Below are 9,996 nucleotides of genomic sequence, written 5' to 3'. Positions count from 1 at the left end.
AACATCATGAGAAATGCTGGACTAGAAGAAACACAAGCTGGAATCAAGATTGCCGGGAGAAATATCAAAAACCTCAGATACGCAGATGACACCACCCTTATGGCAGAAAGTGAAGAGGAACTCACAAGCCTCTTGATGAAAGTGAAAGTGGAGAGTGAAAAAGTTGGCTTAAAGCTCAACATTCAGAAAACGAAGATCATGGCATCCGGTCCCATCACTTCATGGGAAATAGATGGGGAAACAGTGTCAGACTTTATCTTTCTTGGCTCCAAAATCACTGCAGATGGTGACTGCAGCCATGAAATTAAAAGACGCTTACTCCTTGGAAGGAAAGTTATGACCAACTTAGATAGCATATTGAAAAGCAGAGACATTACTTTGCCAACAAAGGTCCGTCTAGTCAAGGCTATGGTTTTTTCCAGTGGTCATGTATGGATGTGAGAGTTGGACTGTGAAGAAAGCTGAGCACCGAAGAATTGATGCTTTTGAACTGTGGTATTTGAGAAGACTCTTGAGAGTCCATTGGACTGCAAGGAGATCCAACCAGTCCATTCTGAAGGAGATCAGCCCTAGATTTCTTTGGAAGGAATGATGCTAAAGCTGAAACTCCAGTACTTTGGCCACCTCATGCGAAGAGTTGACTCATTGGAAAAGACTCTGATGCTGGGAGAGATTGGGGGCAATAGGAGAAGGGGACGACAGAGGATGAGATGGCTGGATGGCATCACTGACTCAATGGACATGAGTCTGAGTGAACTCTGGGAGTTGGTGATGGACAGGGAGGCCTGGCGTGCTGAGATTCATGGTGTCGCAAAGAGTCAGACACGACTCAGCGACTGATCTGATCTTATCTGATTACTGGTCAGTTCACTTGCTACTCATACAATGGTTTATAAAATTTCTGGAGGGAAGAAATAAAATATCTTACAATTAGAAACAGGAGCTTACTCAAGCTATCCCAGATGAAAAGAGTTTTATATTTATGTTGCTGATTTTAGTGACTGATGAAAATCAGGACACAGGGATAGAAGAGACCAGAACAATCACAAAACTTCCACTGTAGGGATTCCTCTAGCACAGGTTTATAAATAGCAAATCCCATCCTGGATTTCAAGGATCCCTTCCCTATTTACTTTTAGAGAATGCATAAATTTCTGATATATCAAATAAATTACTTATTATTGCTTTACTTTACTATATTGCTATACATTATTATACATATTGTGTTAAAATTATAGCAATTTAGATTCATCCTTGAGAGATTTGTATTCTAGTCTCAGTTCTGTTACTAACTAGCTGTGTGAAGAACTTGATGATTTATTTCACTTCTCTGACCCAGAATTCTTTTGTTTAGGGTAGATTAACAAAATTTTTATATATATAATATATATATATATATATACACACTATATATATATAGTATAATATTATATAATATATTTAATATATATAATACTATAATATTATATTATTATATATATAATATATATATATTTCTCCAGGTTTATATATATATATATATATTTCTTTTGCATATTCTCTGAGTCAAGGATTCTTTCTTTTCATGCTACATATTTTGGTATTTAGAGAAACTTTTTAGAAGTAAGTCTTCATATTCCCATTTAATTAATGGATGGACTAAAGGTCAAAGACTTTAAAGTGAAAGTGTTAGTCATTCAGTTGTGTCTGACTTTTTGTGACCACATGGACTGTAGACCGTCAGACCCCTCTGTCCATGGGATTCTCTAGGCAAGAATACTGGAGTGTGCAGCCATTCCTTTCTCCAGGGGATCTTCCTGACCCAGGAATGGAAATCGGTTGTCCAGTGTTGCAGGTAGGTTTTTTACCATCTGAGTCACCAGGGAAGCCCCAAGACTTTAAGGAACACATCAAAAATCTTTCTCAGGATTCTTCCAGTCTATTTGTTTAAAAAAAAGAAAGAAAGAAAAGAAAAGGCCATGTGTTGGAATGTGATTTTTCCCTACAAAGTTTCTCTGAGCTGCTTGGACTTGCTGGTTGCCACTAGACCCTTTAGCAAAAGTTCTAAGCATGGTACAATTTACTCATGGCATTCTTTCACCTCAGTTGCTGTCTGCTTTCACCTATACATACCCTGGGCCTCTCACTTCATACTTATTGAAGATACCTAGCAGGCAATGTCAGACCTTATAGGTAATTCTCAGACCATAATGCTGGTTGTAATATGATCTCCCAGGTAGGAAAGTAACTTTTTGATATAATCTAACCTGTCTTTAATACCTTGTGCTGTGCTGTGCTTAGTCCCTCAGTCATGTTTGACTCTTTGCAACCCCAGGGACTGTAGCCCTCCAAGCTCCTTTGTTCATAGGATTCCCTAGGTAAGAATACTGGAGTGAGTTGCCACGCCCCTCCTCCAGGGGATATTCACAACCCAGGGATCGAACCCAGATCTCCCGCATTATAGGCAGATTATTTACCATATGAACCACTAGGGAAGCCCAAGAATAGAGGAGTGGTTGGCCTAGCCCTTCTCTAGGGGGTCTTCCCAACTCAGGCATTGCACTAGGGTCTCCTGCATGGCAGGCGGATTCTTTACCAGCTGAGCTACCAGTGAAGACCCTTCCATACCTCACAACCCTTCAAAAGCAAAGATTTAGCTCTGTTTCTTTTAAGAGGAAGAGCATCTATCTTGATAAAGAAAATACATGAGACAAGTATTCAAGTTTCTTTCTCTTTTACTTCTTTCCTGTCTTCCTCTATAAATTGGTTTAAAAAACATGAATAGGATTAGAAATGGAAGGTTTGAACAACAATAATGTTAAACTAAATAAGTATTGATTATTGTCGCTGTTCAGTCCCTAAGTCTGACTCTTTTGTGGCTTTTCGGACTCTGCCAGGCTCCTCTGTCCATGGAATTCCCAGGAAATAATACTGGAGTGAGTTGCCATTTCCTTCTCCAGGAGATCTCCGGAGGCAGAGATTGAACTCATATCTCCAGGACTGGTAGACAGATTCTTTACCACTGACCCATAACTGCCTGTTATAAAGGGAACATAGGAAATTCAAGAGATTGAGAAATTTGCTTAAATTCACATAAAAGGTAAATGGAAAGGCCAGGACTCAAGTTTACAGTACATATTTCATCCCTGAGCCTTTCATGGGTTTCAAATGTCCTCATGCCTCTAGAAGAGATGGGCTTAAAGAAACCTTATGGAGAAGGAAAGAGAATTTCCTCACATCGAATCACATACACTGAAGTGTAACTAATTGGCCCCCAGGTTTGCTTTTGCTCTTGGACCGTCTGAGCTAGGTAGCTCATTGCATATCCTTTGGGACTGGTTTGGGAGAAATACTTTCCTGGAAGGTCCTGAAGCTGAAGTCCTGTGTTAGGCATTCACAGACTTTTGTAGGAGTTACTATAAATACCCGATGAAGTAAAAAGAAAACACTTAAACTCATGATTTTCCAAAAAATATATTGTGGGAAAAGAGCTGACTTCAGAGGCATTTCTCAATAAGAATGGAGAAATAGTTTTCTTCACAAAGTCTCCAAGAAGCAAATTAAGAAATTTGCCCCATTTTTTTCACATTGAAGTGGACTCCTCTCCGCTTCAAAAAGAGAACTTGTTCTGTCTAAACAAGTGCTTCTGAGGAGGAGCTTGTGAATTATCGCCACATGCAGAGTTCCCTTTCTCCATAAACTCCTTACATCCCATGACCTCTTGTGATAAACCCCAAGATAAATCTTAATGAAGCATAGTTTGTGTGTTTTTTTCAGGTTTCATATAATTTAACTTTTAAATACATTAAAGTTGAAGATGTGCAAAGTATATTTTATTGGAAATCATCTGTTTGCTCATAAGAGGTAAGTTTTTTCATTCTTTCTGAAATATTTTCTTCTAATTGCCTCCTAAAGACCGAGCTCTTAGAATCTTTAGTCAGAGTGTCTTCTAACGGATGATGGAGGTCCTGGGGAGTGTTCACACCAATGAAGGGTTATGTTGATCTAGGGTTCCTAGGCTTTCCTTGGAGTTGGCGCATGCCTGTACTACCCTTAAATGCATCTCTGCTCACAGAGGGTACAATGAACTGGATTGAGGCCAACTTGGTAGAAATTTCTGTCTTGGGGAATCTTCTTGTTGAAAGTGTAGGTCATTGCTGATGTTTCTAGGATGCAATATAAAATAGAACTGTGCTTTCTACACAGTTGAATTTTCAAGCCCCCCGAAAACCCTTTGCTCATAATCAGACTCCCTTTTTGGTTTAGAGGAAAGTGACTATGTGGTCAGCCAGGAAGAAAGAAGCTGAACTGTGATGAAATTTTGGCTCAAACTACCCTCTCTAATATTTTTGCTCACCTTCCCACTCTGTCTTTCTGTATCCTATCCCTGACTATTGTTTCTCTGCTCACTCACTCTCCTCTCTCCTGCTCTAACTTCATTAGTCTGCTTTTTTCCTCCTCTTCTCTATAATCGATTTAGGTTTATTTAGTTTTCTGCTTTGATATTAGCCTCAATATGCAGTTTAATTAACTTGATTTTGGAGTGAGGACATAAATTAAAGATATCAATTTGACATCCTTCTCTGATGGCTCAGAATTTCTTTTTCCCAGTGATGACTGGGATTTGATATTTTATATGAAATGTGGGTGAGTGCTAGGCTATCTAGGTACACCCTTGTCTAGTTATACCCTAACTGCCTTAGTTAGAATACTCTGCATTACAGGTCAAACTTTGTAACTAGAAAAGGACAAATAAATGGCCACAGTTGCCTTGCAAAAAATTATGGAAGTCAGATGAAATAATACAAGGGAAAGCTTGTTTGAATGATAAGATTAGATAATAAAAATATTTAATCCGGTATTGATTTATTCAATCATATGTGTATGGAAACCCACATAGTAATATAGGAGCAGAGAAGATATAGGCACATGTCTATTTACCTGGAGGAAAAAAAAATTACAGACTTTTGGCCCCAAATATTATTTAATTGGTTAAAATTTCAACAGGTGAAAGTAAAAATCTAAGGATGAAGGAAGCAAAAATAGTTTCCTCTACCACTAGTATTATTAGTATCATTCTATTACTTCAATTTGGGAGATACCATCTTTATTCTTTCTTATAGTATTTCTGTGCTTTTTCATATTAGTGTTGAATGACCTATTAATTTACTTAAATATGAGTTTTCAGATACTTTTCCTCTTTCTGATTATCACCAAGCCTTCATGGCATCAGAGATACCAACAAGTCAGTCATCAGATATGTACTAAGAGACTATTCATTATCCAGAGTCAACAGATAGAGCATGGAAAATTGTCCTTAGCCTCTTTACAACAATTTGGTGAAGTGGTGGGATGATCCAGGGATTGGAAATACAGACTGAATTCTGTCATAAAGTTCTGAGGGGGTATTGATCCAACCTAATACATAGATTAAGTCTATATGTCCCCAAATAGTTTCTTTGCTTACTTAAAGTGAAACAAAATACAATTAGATGCACTGGTTTTCACAGTGGTCTATTATCTGCCCACTGATTGTCTTTTACAGCTTTCTGATTTAATGAGAGTGCAGTCTTTATGGAGAAAAGATATATTTTTCCTAAAGCAATGCATGCTGTTCTTCTAATAATATTTAATCATTCTCTCCAAACTGCTCCTCTTCTCACAGCAAAGGGCCCACTGCCTTTTTTTTTTTTTTTTTTTTGGAAACCTAATGCACTGAAATTGAATAATCATGAACTTATTCTCCTTTTAAATATTCATCAGAGATTACTGAAACTGTAATTTGGAGTGAGTGAAAGTTGCTGAGTCATGTTCAGCTCTTTGAGACCCCATGTACTATACAATCCATGGAACTTTCCAGGGCAGAATACTGCAGTAGGTAGCCTTTCCCTTCTCCAGGGGTTCTTCCAAACCCAGGGATCTAATTCAGGTCTCCTGCATTGTGGGCAGATTCTTTACCAGCTGAGCCACAAGGGAAGCCCAGGAGTACTGGAGTGGGTAGCCTGTCCCTTCTCCAGTGAATCTTCTGACACAGGAATCAAACCAGGGTCTCCTGCATTGCAGGTAGATTATTACCAACTAAACAATCAGAGAAGCCATTTTGAGATTATAGTAATTATAACATTTCTTTCTAATATTATTTTAGCTAAACTACAAGGAAGCCTAAAGTTTTATTTAGATGTGTAAATTTATTAGAGGTAAGTGGACAATTTGACTTATTGATATGAAAATATTTATTATTCAAGGAAACCCAGTATAAGCTTGTTGAATACTTGGGTTTCAGAGACTCTTGTTGGAAACCTCAGCTTAACATAGTGAAAGCCATAGCTCCATTTCTTTCTCATATTTGAACAGTGCAATCAATTTATTCTCCAGGGATCTTTCTACTTTGGCATTAAAATTAATTTGTATTATCACATAGAATTGTGTGTAATTTTATGTAATTAATGATCTTATGTAGAGGAATGTTACTTCTCCAGCTTGGTTGTGAAGAGGTAGAGGACATCTTTCCATTCCCTATCAGCTGACTTTAGATATCAGTAGCTTCTTCGTACATGTTTGATGACTGAGTTGATGCTGTTATTGATGCATTGAAGGATTGATAATTAAGTAGAAAGAGAAAAAGTGTCTCAAAAGTCATATTAAAGCAAACCAAAAGGTCATTTGACATTAAAGTGAAAAAGCACAGAAATATTATAAGAAAGAATAAAGGTGAAATCTCTCAAATTTAAGTAACAGAATAAAATGGAAAGAAGAGTAAATTTGATAGATTTTAGTGCATAAAATTGAAAATAGCTCATAACTTAAAGGTATTAAAATTTTATTGACAAAAGATTTACATAATTCAAAAATGGATAAAATATAAGCAAATATATACACAATATTATGCACTGTTGCTAACCAAAATACAAATAATTTTAGTTCAGATAATCAAGTAAATATGAGTGCCCCATGTTAGGTTTTTATTAGAAATTCATGGCCTATTGTTATAAATATAGAAATAATGGAAAAATACAATTGGTGCATAAGAAGAAATATTTAACTATATAAATACACACACGATCCTGAAAACACTCACAGAATATGTAAGGAACTAACATTTTCATCCAGTGAGTGAAATTGGTTAATTATGAATTTTTAAGAGTACTTTTCACAGTCTGTAATCTACCATAAACTTTGGAGATTTTATTATGCAAATATATTCATTCTAGTTTTTTCTAAAGTATATTGAAGTAACCAAATTGGAAGATTATTTAGTAGTTGTTAATAATTATGAAATATGCATATTTATGTCAGTAATCTCTGGGACACATTTTGATGAAATTATTAAAATAACCAAAAGTTGTATAAGAAGAGTTTATTCAAAAGTTGTTCATTAGGATGAAAATTTGTAAACAACTTTAGTCAAGATATGTGATAGAATTTATATTATGAGATTTTGATACATTAATTTATGGTTGCTAAATTAATAATTACAGTATGGATACTCTTTTAAAAATGTGAAAGGCTTTTAGTAATCAAAAATGAAAATTAGAAAGTATAAAAATATTATAAGATGATTGAAAATTTATATATTGTATGCTTATAACCGAGAAGGCAATGGCACCTCACTCCAGTACTCTATCCTGGAAAATCCCATGGATGGAGGAACCTGGTAGGCTGCAGTCCATGGGGTCGCTAAGAGTTGGGCACGACTGAGCGACTTCACTTTCACTTTTCACTTTTCACTTTCATGCATTGGAGAAGGAAATGGCAGCCCACTCCAGTGTTCTTGCCTGGAGAATCCCAGAGACGGCGGAGCCTGGTGGGTTGCCGCCTAGGGGGGTCGCACAGAGTCGGACACGACTGAAGCGACTTAGCAGCAGCAGCATGCTTATAAAAAGAATAAAGTAGAACAATGGGAGATATTTATAGGTTTAAATCCTGAAATACATTTAAAAATTTTGTCTTAGATAAAAATTGGAAGAGTACAAACCTCTGGAAAACAGTAGTAGGAGAATCAGATATGGGACAGGGCATTATATGAGTTTTAGAAATATAAGAAATGGCACTTCAGATTGGATCCATAGGGTGTGAAGATTAATTTGATACATTTCTTAATAGCATGGGTAATGGATTATTTCAAACATATAGTAAATTTTTCTCAAAATGTCAGTTTCAATGATTTACACAAATATCTCATGTGCCCTAATAGTATAATTGCAACTAGCCTAAAAGTTGGAAAAACAGTTTTTTCGTAAAGCTTAATGCAAACATGATTTTGAAGAGATCAGAAATAATGGGTGCAACCTGGTTTCCAAATCAAGAAATGTGTTTCTTCAAGAAAGAACCCCCAAAAGTGTTATTATAAAATTATATAGAATATAAAATTATATATATATATATAATTATTATATATATATTTAATATATAAATTCAGTAGTTGATATGTATATATATTATATGAGCATATATATCATATACACTATATCTATTGGAACTTCTAATTGTCATTTGAAGAAAAGACATCAAGACATTAAAGTGACCTGATCAATATCATACAACAAAGTCATTAACTCTCAGACTTTGGCAAAAAGCACAGTCATTGAGGGTTCTCTTGCACAAATCTTATTCCCTATAGAAAGAACTGGTTAAAGCATGAAAACCAGTGTAAAAAACATTATTTCATAATTTATTTCAATGCATGAAAACTTTGAGAAATAGTAAGTTATATGTTTTGATGGAATTATAACTCTAAAAGTTATAATTTCAAGTCCAAATACATTTCTTTTGCCAAGTCACCATTTCCCCCACTTCCTTTGCGGATGAACCGCTTCTCAGCTATGCCTGTTTTACATTCACCATAACTATGGAGGTGAACAACAGTGTGAACAAGTTCATTCTGCTTGGGTTAGCACAGAATCTACTAAAGGACAAAGTAGTATTTGTGATCTTCTTGCTTCTATACCTTGCAACTCTGTTGGCAAACTTCCTAATTGTGATGACCATACGAAATAGGCAGACACTTGGGAGCCCAATGTGCTTCTTCCTTTTCTACTTATCCTTTGCTGATGCCTATTTTGCCACAACCACTGCCCCTAGGTTGATTGCAGATTCTGTGTCTTAGAAGAAAGTCATCTCCTACAATGAGTACATGACCCAGATCTTTGCATTTCACTTCGTTGGGTGCATGGAGATCTGGGTGCTTGTCCTCATGTCCATTGATCGCTATGTGGCCATTTGCAAGCCCCTGCAGTACACAGCCATCATGACCCAGTGTGTCTGTGGCACACTGGTAAAACTGGACTGGGTGGAGGCCTTCATTCTTCAGCACAGATTCTCTTGGTTTTGACATTACCCTTCTGTGGCCCCAATGCTATTGATCACTATTTCTGTGATATGAAACCATTGTTGAAACTTGCCTGCATTGATACTTATGTCATCAGTCTACTCATAGTGTTTAACAGTGGGGCTATATGCATGGTGAGTTTCATACTGCTGCCAGTCTCCTATGTTTTCATCTTATGTTCTCTGAGTAATCATAGTGCAGAAGGAAGAAAGAAAGCCCTATCTACTTGCACCTCTCAAATTATTGTTATTGTGTTATTCTTTGTACCATGTATATACACATACACTCAGCCTGTAACTGCATTTCCAGTGGACAAGATGGTGGCTGTGTTTTACACTATTGGGGCACCTTTGCTCAACCTCCTGATTTACACTCTGAGGAATGCAGAAGTCAAACAGGCCATGAGAAGGCTATGGTGCAACAAACTCGGACTCAAGATGGCAAAGTGCAGAAGATGCCAATTGCTAATTCTGCCACAGTATAAATAAAACTGGATTGATAGGAAAGGCAAAATGTTCTCATCCCAGTGTAGACAATATAGTTCTCTTCCAGTGGGACCTGTGCAAGAATAAGCAGAATCTATAGAGCACAGATCTGTATTATTATAACCAATGTCTCATGGAGAGACAACATGAAGTGCAATCACAATTGTGGGAGCATAAGAGCATTCCTCACTTCTGCCATCTGCT

At 36.6% G+C, this 9,996-nt stretch overlaps 1 pseudogene; it reads left to right on the top strand.

Moving 5' to 3' along the window:
• Nucleotides 1-8,827: 8,827 nt before the first annotated feature.
• LOC139179048 (olfactory receptor 4C11-like) lies at nucleotides 8,828-9,795 on the top strand (annotated as a pseudogene).
• Nucleotides 9,796-9,996: the final 201 nt, after the last annotated feature.

The sequence above is a fragment of the Bos indicus genome, chromosome 23, assembly GCF_029378745.1.
Source record: "Bos indicus isolate NIAB-ARS_2022 breed Sahiwal x Tharparkar chromosome 23, NIAB-ARS_B.indTharparkar_mat_pri_1.0, whole genome shotgun sequence".
NCBI classification, from domain to species: Eukaryota; Metazoa; Chordata; class Mammalia; order Artiodactyla; family Bovidae; genus Bos; species Bos indicus.
The sequence above is the reverse complement of the archived record's forward strand: the minus strand, read 5'-3'. Positions and strand labels throughout refer to the sequence as shown.